This window comes from Ranitomeya variabilis, chromosome 4, assembly GCF_051348905.1.
Source record: "Ranitomeya variabilis isolate aRanVar5 chromosome 4, aRanVar5.hap1, whole genome shotgun sequence".
Classification (NCBI taxonomy): Eukaryota; Metazoa; Chordata; class Amphibia; order Anura; family Dendrobatidae; genus Ranitomeya; species Ranitomeya variabilis.
The window spans coordinates 81,943,097-81,961,610 of record NC_135235.1 but is presented as its reverse complement, the minus strand read 5'-3'; positions in this window follow the sequence as shown (position 1 = coordinate 81,961,610).

The window sequence follows — 18,514 nt, the reverse complement described above, 5'->3', positions numbered from 1 at the left end:
TGCATGTCGGGTGAAATTGGAGTTAACCCTTTCACCCGGCCTGCAGGGACGCGATCCGGCCATGACGCATATGCTGCGTCACAGGTCGGAATGGCACAGGTTTTCATGACGCATACGCTGCGTCAAAGGTCAGGAAGGGGTTAAAGAAATGTGCTTCTTTCACCTCCTGGAATGATCTTTCATTCTCAGTTCATGGGTAAAATCTGTAAAATTTATATTCAGTGAAGATAGATTTTCCTATTACTGAGATAGGAGATGACAGTTGGTGCTTTCAAAATTCCATGAAGAAGCTAGGGAGAAGAAGAGGGAGAAGCCAGAGGCAGACAGAGACGATCCGCTGCAAGTTCTCAATAGAATATTGTGAGAACCAACTGTCATCTCCTATCTCAGTCATGGGAAGATCTGTATTTAGTGAAGACAAATTTTTCCCTTAAATTGCAAATTGCCTCTTCAGAGAAAAAGAGGACTTGAACTCCATAGCGCCACCTGTTGGAAGTAGCGATCCTACAATCACAATCAAACCTTTAACGAGTCTTGCAATATGACTTAGGATAAAAGCCAAATCAGTATCTCAATTCGCAGACACGGTGTTTCGGACCGTTGGCCCTCGTCAGTGCGAAGCATGAGCTGATGAACTGATTTGGCTAGGTGAGAGGCTCTGGACTGAGGTCTAAGGCAAGCCAGAGATGGTATGTCACTCTCCACAACGAGAAACCTTACCACTTAGACCTCAGTCCAGAGCCTCTCACCTAGCCAAATTAGTTCTCATGCTTCGCACTGACGAGGGCCAACTGCCCGAAACACAGTGTCTGTGAATTGAGATACTGATTTGGCTCTTATCCTAAGTCATATTGCACAACTCGTTAAAGGGTTGATTGTGACTTGTAGGATCGCTGCTTATAATAGGTGGCGCTATAGAGTCCAATTCCTCTTTTTCTCTGAATAGGTAATTTGCATATTTCATTTCCCAGAGGAGCATTGCATGGCGAATAAGCCTCCTTACCTTAACAAGCCAGAGCTGTTTTGTCACTCCCATAAACTGAGAATTTTGAAAGTGACCGATCAGTCCAATAGGAGAAAGAAGTTATTTCTCTAAGATATCTTACAAAGTTTCTTATTTTCATGTGTACTATTGATTGTACAAGCCGCTATACAGCTTTATCAGCGGAAAAATAAAAAAGTTATAGCTCTCAGAAAAAAGCAATGAAAAAACAATTATTTTTTTCTAAAAAATAGTTTTTATTGTGTAAAGGCGCCAAAACATAAAAACAATATAAATGTAATATCACTGGAATCGTACTGCTTTATCAATTTTACCACACGCGGAACTGCATGAAAAAAACACAAAAAGAAACAATTCCTGAATTGCTGTTTTTTGTTTATTCTGCCTCCCAAAAATTGGAATAGAAAGTAATCAAAAACTGTTATTATGTGCCCGAAAAAGGTATCAATAAAAACGTCAACTCGTCCCACAAAAAACAAGCCCTCATATGATCCTGTCTGCCGAAATATGTAAAAATTATAGATGTTTTTGTTTTAGCAATAAAAAGTGTCTTTTATTGTGGCAGCAGCCAAACACAGATAAAGATATAAATCTGGTATTACTGTAATTGCACCGACCCAAAGAACAAGGTACTGGTGACTACAACGTATTGGGCACTCAAATTTTCACTCAGTAACTTCCACCTCTGCTTGTTTCTGGAAAACACCCATAGAGTCAAAATCATCACTACACATGTAGATAAATTCCCAAAGGGGTGTAATTTCTCAAATGGGGTCACCTTAGGGGGGATTTAGCTCTTCTAGCACTTAGGGACTCTGTATATTAAGTCTGCAAACTATTCTGGGAAAATCTGTGCTCCAGTAGGCAAATAGTGATTCGTCCCTCCCGAGTCTCGCCGTGTGGCTAAACAATACTGTACAGCCACATATGGAGTATTTCTACATTCAGCAGAAATTCTGGAACCATTTTTTACCTATTTACCTATGTGAAAATGTAAATTCTTGGGCTAAAATAAAATTTTGGTGGCAAAAATTTAAGTTTCTTTTCGTCACTGCCCGTTGGTATGAAAATTCTGTGACGCACCCTGTGGTGTCAATATAATCACTGCACCCCTAAATGAATTTATTAAGGTGTAGTTTGTAAAATTGGGTCACTTATGGGGGATTTTGCCTTTCTGGCACCTCAGGGGCCCTCCTAGTGGGTCATGGCATCAGCAAACCACAACAGTAAAATCTGCACTATAAATGGCACTTTCCACTGTGCCTGAAAAATATTTCCCGATTCCAGCCAATTTTGTTTTCCAAAAGTCAATCGATGCTCCTTCCCTTCCAAACCCTGCCAGTAATTTTTCCCCACATATGGGGTATCGGCGTGCTCAGGAGAAATTGCACAACAAACTTTGGGGTTCATTTTCTCCTGTTACCCTTGTGAAAAAAAAATTGTGTCTAAAGCAGGGGTGGGCAATGAATTTTCCCAAGAGGCCACACGAGAGACCGTGATTGTTGTGGAGTGCCAAACCATTAGGCTGAATTTAATTCTGCACATTATTAATATTAACATATTAATTATATATACAGTATATACTGTATATAATTATTTTTTATTATTATTAATTGTATTACTTAATATTCAGATGAATTAAGTATGCTGATATCCCCTATATAACGTTCGAGCCTCTACACAGCCCCTTCTATATAATATGAGCCCCATATAGCTTCCCTTATATACCGCATGAGCCCCACATAGCCTCCCTTATATACTGCATGAGCCCCACATAGCTTCCCTTAAAGACATCAGCCCCACATAGCCTCCCCATGTACAAGATGAGCCCCACATAGCCTCCTCATATACAGCATGAGACCCCCCATAGTCTCCCCATGTCCATCATGAGACCCTCATAGCTTCCCTATGCCCAGCATGAGACCCCATAGCCTCTCCATGTCCACCATGAGACCTGATTTTCCTCCCCATGCCTAGTATGAGCCCCTATAGCCTATCCATGTCCAGTATGAGACCCCATAGCCTCCCCATGTCCAGCATGAGACCCCATAGCCTCCTCATGTCCGGTATGGGACCCCATAGCCTATCCATGTCCAGGATGAGATCCCATAGCCTATCCATGCTCAGCATGAGACCCCATAGCCTCCCCATGTCCAGTATGAGACCCCATAGCCTCCCCATGTCCAGCATGAGACTCCATAGCCTCCCCATGTCCAGCATGAGACCCCATAGACTATCCATGTCCAGCATGAGACCCCATAGCCTCTCCATGTCCAGCATGAGACCCCATAGACTATCCATGTCCAGCATGAGACCCCATAGCCTCCTCATGTCCGGTATGGGACCCTATAGCCTATCCATGTCCAGGATGAGATCCCATAGCCTATCCATGCCCAGCATGAGACCCCATAGCCTCCCCATGTCCAGCATGAGACCCCATAGCCTCCCCATGTCCAGCATGAGACTCCATAGCCCCATGTCCAGCATGAGACCCCATAGACTATCCATGTCCAGCATGAGACCCCATAGCCTCTCCATGTCCAGCATGAGACCTGATTTTCCTCCCCATGCCTAGTATGAGCCCCTATAGCCTATCCATGTCCAGTATGAGACCCCATAGCCTCCCCATGTCCAGCATGAGACCCCATAGCCTCCCCATGTCCAGCAGGAGACCCCATAGCCTCCCCATGTCCAGCATGAGACTCCATAGCCTCCCCATGTCCAGCATGAGACCCCATAGACTATCCATGTCCAGCATGAGACCCCATAGCCTCCTCATGTCCAGTATGGGACCCCATAGCCTATTCATGTTCAGCATGAGACCCCATATCCTATCCACGTCCAGTATGAGACCCCATAGCCTATCCATGTTCAGCATGAGACCCCATATCCTATCCATGTCAGGTATGAGACCCCATAGCCTCCCCATGTCCAGCATGAGACCCCATAGACTATCCATGTTGGGTATGAGACCCCATAGCCTCCCCATGTCCACCATGAGACCCCATATCCTATCCATGTCCAGTATGAGACCTCATAGCCTCCCCATGTCCAGTATGGGACCCCATAGCCTATCCATGTCCAGTATGAGACCCCATAGCCTCCCCATGTCCAGTATGGGACCCCATAGCCTATCCTTGTTCAGCATGAGACCCCATATCCTATCCATGTCCAGCATGAGTGAGAAAAAGATGAGAAAAAATTGCTGCTAATAGGAAGAGACCTGAGAAAAAATTGGTCCATTTCTCTTGAATGCTAACACATGGGTAAGGGTAAGTGAATCTAGACTTAAGATAAGAACCACTGAATAGAAAAACTGAATTGACGCACCCCACTACTGCATGCGGTATAGCGCCACAGCGGGATGTCATCTCAACAGAAGGGGCCAGCACAAATTTAAAAACATTTTCTGTGCTTCACATGACGATTCTTATTTATTGATCTAAAGGGCTGCACATATCTTGCTGCAGCTTCAAAAGTATTAATAATGGCACCAACTGTCCATTTTATTGAATAAGGGCCCGAGCAGACGACTGTAATAATCAGACGAGTGCTGTCCATCACTTTGTGGGATAGCACTCATCCCCATGTTGTTCTTTGGGGCCGTGCACATGTCCAATTTCCTCGGACAGAGTCGGTCTGGGGAAAAAAAAGATTGCAGCATCCAATTCGATCGCACTCGAACCATTGGACTGCAGTCGGATGACATCTAAGTGGAGTCAGATTTCCACAGACTCAAAAAAAAAATTCCATCGTCTCATCAGAATTAGATCAGACTAGAGTGTGATGTAGATAACTGAACCGATTCTCTTGGATGAGAGAAAATACAGCTGTCTGCACCTAGCCCTAAGGTGTAATATTTATTGTATTTTTTCTGAGCTTGTATTATATTATTTTTTGATATAATAAAAAAGTATAACATTTTCTTAACATCTACATAGAGTTTCTATGATCTCATACAAACCTACGGATGGTCAATTGGCTTTGTGCAAAATTGTATGTGAGACACAGGAAAATTAGGTTGTTAGCACAGCGGAAACAGGACGTGACTACAGCCTGCGTACATCGATACGAAATATGTGGGCACTTTATAAATATTGATAAATATTACATAAAATCTGGTTTATGTACCTTAAGAAGTTCTAAATTTCTGTATTATTACTTCATTTCACAATGTATTTTTACACTAGGAAAGAAAGCTGGAAGCAGTTAGGCCTCTGTCAAAGCGACTTGCTGCCTTTGATCACCATTTAATTCCTTCTTACATCACAATTCAGATGTCCTTATTTTCCAAACATTGTGCTGGAAATAAAATATAGATGTTACTTATTTGGACCTTTTGTACATTTTGGGGATAATTCTGCAGCTGCAACGATATGGAGCTAAGTGAAACGGTCACATAATTACATTGGAATCATACGGGAAAAAAGAGAAAGTCGTCATAGACACAGATTTCGAGGCGTTCTGGTTGCATCACTATGCTGCTCATGTGTCATTAATGGAGAGCAAGACTCTGCCCATTAGGGCTCGCTCACACGAGCGTATAACACGGCCGAGTGCCATGAGATAGTTTATCGCACCTGGCCCAATGTTATACTATGGGGCTGCTGTTATTGTTTTCTCATGCCGGTACAATAGTAACTTGGCTCACAAACACCCATACAAGTCTATGGGTGTGTGTGAAACATCAGACTGCATTCGGATGTCATCCAAGTGCAATGTGATTACCACGGACTCAGACAACGGAGAAGATGGAGAAATTACTTTCTCCATCTCCTCAGCACTTGCGCTATGATTCTCTCATGGGATAAAATTGGAGCACGAAGCTCTGACACAGTTTGATCCAAGAATATTTGCATAATCAGCCCGATGGTCATGTGAACCCGGCCTTAATCTCTAGAGAGGAACGCCCATGCTTATCCTGTTCCTTAAAGGGATTATCCAGGGCTATTGTATTTTTTTACTATGGGCCTAAGAACTAATAGGCAGGTAGTTGTTACCTACCTGCATGTTCTACCCACTAGCACACAGCGGTTACAGACCACTCCTGCTGGCGGATGTGTAGCTTCCGCTGATGTCAGGTAGACAGAGCAGCTGCTTCTCTTCTACTCAGCTCTGTTGACAGGACGTGACTGCTGATGTCATACTGTTGACAGCTGACTCTCTGCTGCCTAACTGCAGAAAGCTGGCTGTCATTCAGCATGATGTCTGACTGTAGTCATGCCCTGACGGCAGAGCAGCCCAGAAAAGGAAGACCTGTTCTGTTAATGTGGAGCAACTGAATTGCCGACAGGAGTGGTCTGTGACCGCTCTGAGCCAGTGGCAGGTAGAGTAGGCAATTAGTTAGCAACTACCTGCCTGCTAGTTCTTAGGCCCATAGTAAAAAAATATATCAGTCCCAGATAACCCCTTTAATCTTGGTAAGAGATGCAGTCACGTCCATGTAGCTTACTTTTTGAACACTATACACAGTCATGGTCGAAAATATTTTTCACAAAAAATTATTGCAATTACACGTTTTGTTATACACATGTCTATTTCCTTTGTGTGTATTGGAACAATACAAAAAAAACAGAAAAAAATGGCAAATGGGACATAATTTCACATAAAATGCCAGCTTAAATTTCTTTGGAACTTGATTGGGACTGCCTATCCACCATTCAGACTACCCTGGGTTGCAACCTTTCATCAATTTATCTCTGCTGTCCACATCTGGGGAGATTAGGTACAGTGCAATGGGCTGTAAACTTCTTGATTATGTTGTGCACCGTGGACAAAGAAACATCAACATGTCTGGAGAAGGACTTGCAGCCATGAGATTGTTGATATTTTTCAACAATTTTGGTTCTCAATCCCTCAGACAGTTCTCTTCTCCTCTTTCTGTCCTCCATGCTTAGTGTGGCATGCACAGACACACAATGCAAAGATTAAGTCAACTTCTCCCCTTTTTATCTGGTTTGATTTTCATATTGCCCACATCTGTTACTTGCCACAATTGCCACATACAGTACTTGAAACAAAGTGTTTACCCACAATTTTGGAAAGGTGACAACAATTTTGTCCAGCCCATTTTTTTGTGCTGGACAAATCTGTCTAATCACCTTTTTTTCCTGTGTTTTACTTTTTAGTTGTTCCAATACACACAAAGGAAATCAAAGGAAATAAACACGTGTAATTGCAATAATTTTCATGGCAAAATACTTCATTTTCTGGAACAATTTCAGAGGTACTAACACTTTCGGCCATGACTGTATATATATATATATATATATATATATATATATATATATATATATATACTGTACAGCTCCAATGCTAGTGCTATTGTGCATTAGGATGAGCTGTAAACGGCCCATGTATTGTTCTTTGTACAGGGTCCCTATTCTGCCTGTGTCTGCCAGCGTTTAAGACTGATTTACAATATGCCAGTCTTGATGAATTGGCCACTAAGTACCTTATTTTTTGCCACTAACTGTCACCTCCTTGTGGAATTTTCAATTTTCCTTTTATAGTGGTGAGGAGAATCCTACACAGATTTATGCCAGCAGACCAGAAGAGGTGATGACAGACTCTTTTGAGGCCATTCTTTACCAGATACCCCATAACAGTAGCATTGACCTCCTATACATACATGTAGAAAATGGGCCAGACAAAATGCGCTATCCAAGCCACGTAACCTTGTAATTAGTGTAGAAGTGTGAAGACAATCTGGTCGTTCTTTTCCCCAAATGTAATCAATGTTCATGTTCACCAGAAACTCTTGTGCCAGGATATAAAGACTAAAGCTTTCTTTTCCTTTAAAATTTTGCCTGAAAGCAGAAGTAAAATAATACAGATAATTTCCATTTTGCTTCCACATCCAAAAAGTTTTCTTCCAAGAATTTTCATGACACGTGATCAAGTCAGGGGAATTTGTTTAGTTATGTCTTTCAATCCCAAAGTTTCAGATTACCAACAAGAAAACTGGCAGAGCTGCTCAATTACTTCTTATAAGTTCCAGTCAAGAACAATTTCAAGACACCGTGGAGAAAACTGCCTGCAATAACAAGAACCTCGGACAAATGAAACTGTAAATAAAACTAAAAGAACATTTACATTTAACATCCAGTAAAAGTCGTCTCACTGTACGAGATGTACTTGGAGCAGGAAAGTTGTGCTCTCAACACTGCTTGTCTCAGCCATGATTAACAGCGACACACTTTCAGTATAAAACAATCACTATGGCAAGTTTGATAAATGGGCTTATCGAATGGAAGTTTCTTCAAGACATCATTACATATTTATGCTACTTCATTTTAAGTACAAAAGTTGCTATAAACACCATCTAACAATAGAACCTCACATTGGGAAATGGTCTTGTTACCCAAGGCAGCCAATCAGCACTTTCATACTTCCTAAGTTTCTGACAGAGGAAAGTTGGATGAAATCCCACCAACATTTCAATTATTTTTTGGGCCTACAGTGTTGGGCGCATTGTCCTACTTGGCTCTCTGTGGACGCCGCTTGTTACACTTATGGGTGGAAGAGCATCATCAGCAGAGAGGAATCAGGGAGGACAATGCGCCAAGCCACTGAGAGCACTTATGGCCAGCACAGTCAGTATTGGTGCGAAAACGCACACATGCAGGACAGCATTTGCTCTAGGAGTGAACACTGGCTGCAAACTAAGGCCCCTTTCACACATCAGTTTTTTGCCGTCAGTCGCAATCCGTCGAATTTTGAAAAAAATGGATCCGGTGACTGATGCTACCGGATCCGTTTTTTTCTCATAGATTTGTATTAGCGACGGATTGCGACGGATGGCCTCACGTTTCATCGGTCGTTCGCCGGATCAGTCGAAAATTGTTGATCCGGAGATGACAGACAAAGGCTTCTTTCACATATCAGTTTTTTTCCATCAGTCGTAATCCGTCGAATGTTGAAAAAAAGGATCCGTTGCAGATTGTGAAAAACTGGTGCGACATTTTCGCAGATCAACAATTTTCGACTGATCCGGTGAACGACAGATGAAACGTGAGGCCGTTTTTTTTTCAAAATTCGACTGATTGCGACTGATGGCAAAAAAAATGATGTGTGAAAGGGGCCAAAGAAACATTTTTTGTCTCCGTCAAAAAATAGACAGCTGCGGATCTGTTGCCATCCATTGTTTGCTAGAATGGAAGCCCATGGGCATTCATCGGATTGCGACTGATGGAAAAAAACTGATGTGTGAAAGCAGCCTAAGACAATCCTAGCCAGGGCAACCCCAATCCCAAATCTAGGGCTATCCAAGCTAGGTCATCACAAGTGAAGGCAATCCCAAAGACGCAACTTGAAGGGGCGCAACAGTGCACACAGCTCATGGCCACACCATGGGTGCACCGAAGCCCCCTCATTTAGAGATGGACAAAGGTTATTTTCACGATCACTGTACCAGTAAGAGGTACAATGCTAGTTATAAATTTTTGAGGGGCGAAATGCCCGATTTTACTGCATTATCTACTATATAATTGTCTAAGTCTACGTTCACATTTGCGGTCTGCGCCGCAGCGTCGGGCGCCACAGCGTCGCCGCATGCGTCATGCGCCCCTATATTTAACATGGGGGCGCATGGACATGCGTCGCACTTGCGTTTTGCGCCGCATGCGTCACTGCGGCGCACACTTCCGGGCGCAGAGGACGCAGCAAGTTGCATTTTTGCTGCGTCCAAAATCAATAAAAAAAAGGACGCATGCGGCACAAAACGCAGCGTTGTGCATGCGTTTTGCTGCGTTTTCGTTTGCGTTGTGCGTTGCGGCGCCGACGCTGCTGCGCACAACGCAAATGTGAACGTAGCCTAAGGGGTACTTCCGTCTGTCTGTCTGTCTGTCTGTCTAGGAAATCTCGCGTCGCTGATTGGTCGCAGCCGCCAGGCCTATAAATTACTTGGGCTGTGTTATATATTACATGGGCTGTGTTATATACTGCGTGGCTGCTATATACTACGTGGGCAGTGTTATATACTATGTGAGCTGTGTTATATACTGCATGGGCTGTGTTATATATTACATGGGCTGTGTTTTATACTGCGTGGCTGCTATATACTACGTGGTAGTTTTATCATATGTCCACGAACCGTGTTGTGCACACCTCACAATAATCATGTCAAACCAAACTCCCCATACATGAATTATAAGGGAAAAAGAGGCTTAGGCAAAATTTACAAATATCATAAAAATATATTTTTAATAAGGAATAAATTAAAAAACAATGATATTCAACAGGAATCCTCTTCATAAAAAATAGCTGGGAACAGCATCACAGTAGGAGAAATATCAATATAGCAAATACATGTGGTATGGCATACCGGTCAAAATATAAACAAATAATGCTCTATACCCCTTAGTGAAAATTACTTGTGTGGCGTATTCAATGAACGAAATTTACCCTGGAAACAAAGTTCCTATGACCACAAACAGGGCTATGAACACAAATGCTAATCACCTCCCAATAACATATCGGGCTAAAATAAAGTGCACCGTGCTATAGAAGTGAACCGTGCCTAAAGCTATTGCCAAAATGGTAAAACTGACATGAATGTAAACTCCTAACAGGGAGCGTTCCACAGCGACCCCGACAGCCTATTTCCTCATGCCAAATCAGCATGTGAACACAATCGCAGCATGCTGCAATTGGCACCGAAACTTGGCCGAATTTCTGCTCACTTGAACCCATATAAGTCTATCGGTGACACAACGCACAGCACTCACCCAAGTACGGTATGATATACGCCGACTCCGTCAGTTGAGGAGATGGAGAAATTACTTTCTCCACCTCCTCAGCTGTGCTCCGATCCTCTCTGTGCGAGAGGATCAGCACACAGTGGCTTGGCACTCGGCTCACACTCGCAGCATAGCAGGAGCCGAGGGTCATTAGCATATCGCATTCAATGCGCTTGCATTGATGATACATATAGTAATAATGCCATGCACAGTATACACTAAACTGCTTATAGTACTTTGCTTTGCTCAGATTGGGTCATACCTTCTTGATGTTCAGTTCCAGTGACAAATTCTCTCCATAGTGTGTCTACAGAGAGCCAAATGGTGTTGATACAGTGACAAATGATGTTTGTGCACAACCATATAGTGCAGAAATAGTGCCAAGTAGATCAGAGAGTGTCAAACTTGGCCCATATAGTCATAAGGTGCAGGTATAGTCTAAGGACAAACAGGCGCACAGAGACTCTCTAATCAGAGAAGAGCAAAAAACGTTATTATAATGATCTCGCACATGGAAGATACATTATTAAGATAAGACAAAACAATAAAAACAGAGGCTTTTCTAAAAACAAAAGAGCAATAGAGGTGATGACCTAGGAGTTCAGAGATCTGGATTGTAAAATGTGGTCATGTAATGGGTGATAAATCCAGAGGTCAGACTAATGTCTCATTTAGACAGGTCAATAGTTGGCATAACTAGACTGACTATCGGCTGGTCTACACAGGCCGCCAATCAACCATATCATGTGCAAAATGCATGTTTTTCAGGTGCAATGATTTTTATGCCGTCACCTTTGGCATCACACAAACACATAATGTGCTGCTGATCTATGAACACAAAGCGATTGTATTAACTGTGCTTGTAGAGTTTTCACCAGCCTATCTAAATGGGTCACTATAGATTGACTTATGTAAAGCCGATCAGTGCTTGTTTAACAGCCTAGACCTGCCCATCTGAAGGAGCCATGAGTTCTTGTGTCAGTGATTGGAAAGTTCTTCCTCAGTGGTTCCTCACTAGTGATGAGCGAATATACTCGTTACTCGAGATTTCTCGAGCATGCTCGGGGGTCCTCCGAGTATTTTTTAGTGCTCGGAGATTTAGTTTTTCATGCTGCAGCTGAATGATTTACAGCTACTAGCCAGCATAAGTACATGTGGGGGTTGCCTCCTGGTTGCTAGGGAATCCCCACATGTACTTATGCTGGCTAACAGATGTAAATCGTTCAGCTGCGGCAAGAAAAACTAAATTTCCGAGCACTAAAAAAGACTCGGAGGACACCTGAGCATGCTCGAGAAATCTCGAGTAACGAGTATATTCGCTCATCACTAGTTGATACCTTTTGGGAAGGTGTTGAAAGGAGCAACACGGAAACTATAATTATTACACAAGGATGACTATTTAAAATCCATATTTCCAGATCCCCATCCCTCCTGTGTTAAAGGCAATCCCCGAATACGACGACAAGTGTCATTGTTAGAAGTTCACCGTCTGCTCCATCAACAATAGGTGCCTATGCCTGCAACCAGAAAAAAATAAAACCTCGGATCACGGACAAGATAAAGATTCCCAACATTTCAGGACTACAAGATTCCAGGTGCCATCACCTGCACTAAACCCAATGTGATCTACTTGATTGTATGTACCAAATGTCCAACTGGAGGTCTATATTAGGGGAAACAAGGCAAATCCATGTAATATGGATACATTCCACACCATAAAGGAAAACAAAAGTGGGTATTGTTGTTGTTTTGTAGCTCTGGGGTCCTGAATTCAAATTATACCAAGGCCAACATCTTCATGGTTTGCATTGTATGTTCTCGCCGTGTTTGTATGGGTTTTCTCCTTGTAATTTAATTTCCTCCCACACTCCCAAGATATACTGAGAGGGAATGTAGATTTTAAGCTCCAACAGGGAGAATGATGGCATTATGGCAATATTTGTAAAGTACTGCGGAATATGATGGGGCTATATAAGCAATCATAATAATCACTAAATAAATAGTACTGAAGGGTAACTTCTAATCACAGAGAGACAGAACAGTCTGTGAGTACAACCCCATGACAACCTGTGACACAGAGCAGGAATGAATAGGTCAAATAGATTTATGTCATTCTACATCCATTAATGAAGGTGCCCCTCAGACCTGGTGGGGTCATCACAACTCCAGATCACCCCTCAATCAATGGACAATAAAACTTTCACACTCCTTATCTATGATCTGCTTCAATAGTTACTGCAACAACTGCTATCTCTCTCCCCTCCCCATATGCTTACGTTCACTATATTATTATTCTGTTCCTATCTCCCAGAGGTCAGTAGTAGTTTACAATATAACTTGATCTTCTGTATTTGTACGGTTTATCCTATGCTACATTTTTGTGGTTTCCTTTGTGTAATTTTCCCAATTTTCTATTATGTTTTTCTTATTATTAAAGAATTAAGATATTTGGATATACTTTTGTTGTCCGAATATTTTTTTTTAGTTTACTAATGTCTGTAAGGGTTCTTTCACAATGCGTTCGGTGTCCCCATCGGGGCATATGTCTGAAATCTTCCTCAAAACGGGATCTGGACGTATGCTTCCACAGGTTCATAGACTGCAATGATGCAGACAGAGCGCACGTGCTCTCAGACGTGCATCATTTTCGGGAGTGTCCACCTACAGGATGCGGACACTCAGACGAAGTAGACTGCATCTGGATGTTCGCCTCAAGTAGGTGGACACTCCTGAAAATGATGCACGTCAGAGTACACGTTTGATCCTTTGCTTCATTACAGCCTATGACCCCGTCGATGCATGCGTCCAGACCCCGTTTTGGAAGGGGACACAGAACGCAATGTGAAAGCATCCTAAATCGTAGTGGAATATGAGGGCACTATGTACGTAAAATGAATAAATAAACTTACTATTTGAAACTTACTAAAAAGTTATTCATCATTATCAAGAGCCTTTTAACCAACAATATAGCCAACTGCATTAAAGGGGTTGTCCACTTCTTTTATATTGATAACCAATTCTCAGGATTGACCATCAATATCAGATCGGTGCACAACCAGCACCCGCAGAAATCAACTGTTCTTGGTGCCAGCTGCAGGCAAATATTATCAGTCATTGAGCGGAGGAGCACAGCTCCATCATCTGTATAATTGTCACAGTGGGGTACTGCAGACCCACTCCTATTCATTTTAGTAGGAGTGGTTGTGCAGTAACCAACGGCACAAAACACAGCTGATTGGTTGAGGTGCTAGGAGTTGCACCGAGAACAGCTGATTGCTGGAGGAGCTGGGTATCACCCCCCCACTGATCTGATATTGATGACCTAGCCTGAGCGTAGGCCATCAATATTAAAGTCCCAGACAACCACTTCAATTTACTAATATTTTTTATTACCTCCAGTGTCCATTTTGTTGAAATCTATCACAGCTCACATGACTTCGCTATTTGTAGCTCTTGGCACTTCTGCTGACGTCATGTTAGGAAGCACCACAAGTCTCTGCAGCATCTTAGCACAACTTCATCAGTGACGATATTAATCATCACATTGGCTATATTAATGATTAGAAAAATTCTAATTGTACTGGAAAATACCGTCAATGCATTTTTTTGTGTTTAAAGTATGTAGACATGGTTACAAAGTTTTGAAATTTAAAAAATGTTGTTTTTCACAAAGTTTGTTGCTCCAGTTTTTCTGATGGCAATTTACATTAACTCTACATCGTTATGAAGAAGGGCAGCAAATAAATCATGTCTCTCCAAGAAAAACATCAGGGACAGGCTAACATTCTGCAGGAAGTCTCAGGATTGGACAGTAGGGGACTGGGGTAAAGTTATTTTCTCTGATGAAGCCCTTTTCAGACTGTTTGAGACATCTGGAAGCATGATTGTTCGGACAAAAAAAGGTGAGCGCTACTATCGGTCCAGGCGTCATGCCAACAGTAAAGCCTCCTGAAACCATTCATGGGGCTAATTTTATCCAAGTGTCTCACTCACTATTTCGTCTAAGCAGGGGTGGATTAAGGGTAGCCAGGGCCCCGGGCTGTTCAGACACTGTGGGCCCCCCCCCGGTCATGTGATGGGGGTCATGTGACGGGGGTCATGTGATACCCATACCAGATTATTCCAGAAAAATGGCCGGGCCTTACTCTACTGTAACCTATTAAATATTTGTTAAAATCTGCAATACAATTTAGGTATATTTTGACCAATAATATCACATACAAGGAACAAATACCACCGCACCATGTCAAGACCACATATTACCACCACTTGGTGACCAAATAGCACATTCAAGGGACAAATACCACAACACCATTTCCAGACCACATATTACCACCACATAGTGACTGAATACTACAATACTGATCAGTAATAAAAACAAAACAAAACACAATACTATCACCATAAGTGCCAGTATTCACAGGAGATCTGTACTTAGTATGCAGTGTCTGTGTAGAGGTAATACAGAGATCACTGGTGACATTATACACAGGAGCTCTGTATATAATGTATAGGTAATACAGTGACCACTGGTGACATTGTACACAGGACCTCTGTATATAGTATACAGTGTATAGTGTCAGTGTATAGGTAACACTGACTCACCAGTGACATCTCTAGGTGAAGTCCTCCATCTTTCATCCAGCACAGACCGCCATCATTTCTTCCAGCCAGGACTCGTTTCTGCAGGAAATAACACAGTTATCTCGAGCTCCGCTTCCAGAACACATTACTTAATTTTTCACAACTTCTACATTACACCACATGGAGAAAAAAAGGCGATATAGTGTCACTCTGCACAGTAACAGGACCGCCCCCCCCATTTAAAACAGTATACTCAAAAAAAATACATCACTGCAGTAATAATATCCCTTAATTAGCCCCTATGGTAATAATATTCCCCACCCTGGCCCCGTGTGTCTCATTTCTGGCTCCAGCCATATGTTCTCCCATCCTGCACTCATGAGTATCCATTCTACACCATATGATGTCCCCATCCTGCCCCATCTGTCTCCATCGTATCCATCCTGCCCCATGATCCAATCCTGCCCCATGTCTTTCATTCTGCCCCGTGTCTCCAATCATGCCCAGTGTCTACATTCTGCCCATGTCTCCAGTCCCGCCCCCAGTGTGTCTAGCAATCTGACCCAGTGTGTCCAGCATATTACCCCCAGTGTGTCCAGCAATCTGCCCCAGTATGTCCAGCATATTGCCCCAGTGTCCAGCAATCTGCCCCAGTGTGTCCAGCATTGCCCCCAGACAGTGTCTCCAGCAATCTGCCCCAGTGTCTGACTCCAGCATATTGCCCCCAGTGTGTCCAGCATTGCCCTCAGACAGTGTGTCCAGCATATTATCACCAGTGTCTCCAGCAATCTGTCCCAGTATGTCCAGCATTGCCCCAGTGTGTCCAGCATATTACCCCCAGTGTGTCCAGCAATCTGCCCCAGTGTCTCCAGCATTGCTCCAGTGTCTCCAGCATTGCCCCAGTGTCTCCAGCAATCATCTGCCCCAGTGTGTCCAGCAGTCTGCCCCAGTGTGTCCTCCAGCATTGCCCCAGTGTGTCCAGCAGTCTGCCCCAGTGTCTCCAGCAATCTGCCCCAGTGTGTCCTCCAGCAATCTGCCCCAGTGTGTCCTCCAGCATTGCCCCAGTGTGTCCACCAGCATTGCCCCAGTGTCTCCAGCAATCTGCCCCAGTGTGTCCTCCAGCATTGCCCCAGTGTGTCCAGCAATCTGTCCCAGTGTCTCCAGCATTGCCCCAGTGTGTCCTCCAGCATTGCCCCCAGTGTGTCCAGCAATCTGCCCCCAGTGTGTCCAGCAATCAATCTGCCCCAGTGTCTCCAGCATTGCCCCAGTGTCTCCAGCAATCTGCCCCAGTGTCTCCAGCATTGCCCCAGTGTCTCCAGCATTGCCCCAGTGTCTCCAGAAATCTGCCCCAGTGTGTCCTCCAGCATTGCCCCAGTGTATCCAGCAATCTGCCCCAGTGTCTCCAGCATTGCCCCAGTGTCTCCAGCAATCTGCCCCAGTGTCTCCAGCAATCTGCCCCAGTTTCTCCAGCATTGCCCCAGTGTCTCCAGCATTGCCCCCAGTGTGTCCAGCAATCTGCCCCAGTGTCTCCAGCATTGCCCCCAGTGTCTCCAGCATTGCCCCCAGTGTCCAGCAATCTGCCCCAGTGTTTCCAGCATTGCCCCAGTGTCTTCAGCATTGCCCCAGTGTCTCCAGCATTGCCCCAGTGTGTCCAGCATATTGCCCAGGGCCCCCCGGATTGCCGTTCGCAAAAAACAAACAAACAAAAAAAGAGTTCTCCTCACCTGACCAGCGCTCCAGGCGGCGAGCTCCCTCCAGCAGCGCACACTCGCCGGCGACTGACAATGACGTCAGACGCCGGCGACGTGTGCGCTGTGGCCGACTTCAGCTGCCAGCCTCCAATTGGCTGGTGGCTGTCGTTAACTATTGATGTGCGGGCGCGCCTCCGCACGTCAATAGGAAACCGCCCCAGCACCGGAAGGGGCCCGGTGAGCAGATGAGAAGGGGCCAGATGCGGGCCCCCTCTCTCTGCCCACAGGGTCCGGGGGCACATAAATGCCGGCGGGCATTCAGTCACACTCGGGCGGATTATCAGAGGTTTCCCAGGGGCGGTATCCCAGGGCCCCCCCACACCACTGGCTACCGCCCAGATTGACCCTCTGATAATCCGCCCCTGCGTCTAAGAGCACTGCTATGAATAAAAAATAGGATCTAAACATCCTCCAAGAGAAACTTCTGGTGATAAATAATGCATTTTCCAGCATGATGGAGCCCATGACACAAGGAAGAAGTGATAAAAAAATGCTAACTATGTGGCTAGGTGAACAAAACATTGAAATGTTGTGTCCATGACCAGAAAATCCCATTGAGAACCTATTGTCAATCCTCAAAAACAGTTGGACAAAAAAAAAAATCACAGAAATTGTAATAAAATCCAAGCACTGATTAGACAACAATAGTTTGTCATCAGTCAGAATTTGACCAGAAGTGGATATCCAAGATGTCAGGGGGATTTGCCAAAATGTTGAAAACTAAGCATCAACACTGTAAATATTGAGTCTTTGCATATACTTGATGTATTTGTTATGAAAAGTTTAAAAATGTATTAAATGCTTATAGTTGATTAGATGGAGGCTCGATGCTATCGCATCGGGAGGGCGGTAATGTAACGATGAGGGCAGACTTTGCAGCATTGAGAATCTCTCCTCCCCATGTGCTCACCCACCTATCCACTCTCTCTTTCCCCATGTGCTGACTTCTTCCGTCTGTGCTCTCTTCTTTGACCTGTCTACCCCATGTGCTATCCCCCTTGTCTGCTGTCTCTCTCCTTCCTGTGCTGTCTTCTCCCCTCATGTTCTGCCCCGTTTGAGCTGTCTCCCTCCTGTGCTCTGTCTCTCTCACCCCTGTGTGCTTTCTCTTTCCCCCAGCTGCTCTCTTCTCCTCTTATGTCATCTCTTCTTTGACCTGTGAACCCCATGTGCTCTCCCCCTTGTCTGCTCTCTCTCCACCACTGTGTTGTCTTCTTCCCTCATGTGTTCTCGGCGGCGGTCAATGAATAATTCAGCTGATCCCGGCGGCGGCATGTTTGTGACGGTGTTCCACTGGTGGTACCGCGCAAGAGGCTGCATACGGCGCATACACTGTGTGTGGTGCGTAAGGCATATACAGTGTGCGTGTGTGTGTGTGTGTGTGTGTGTGTGTGTGTGTGTGTGTGTGGTGCGACAGGTTCCATATTGAGACATCCATT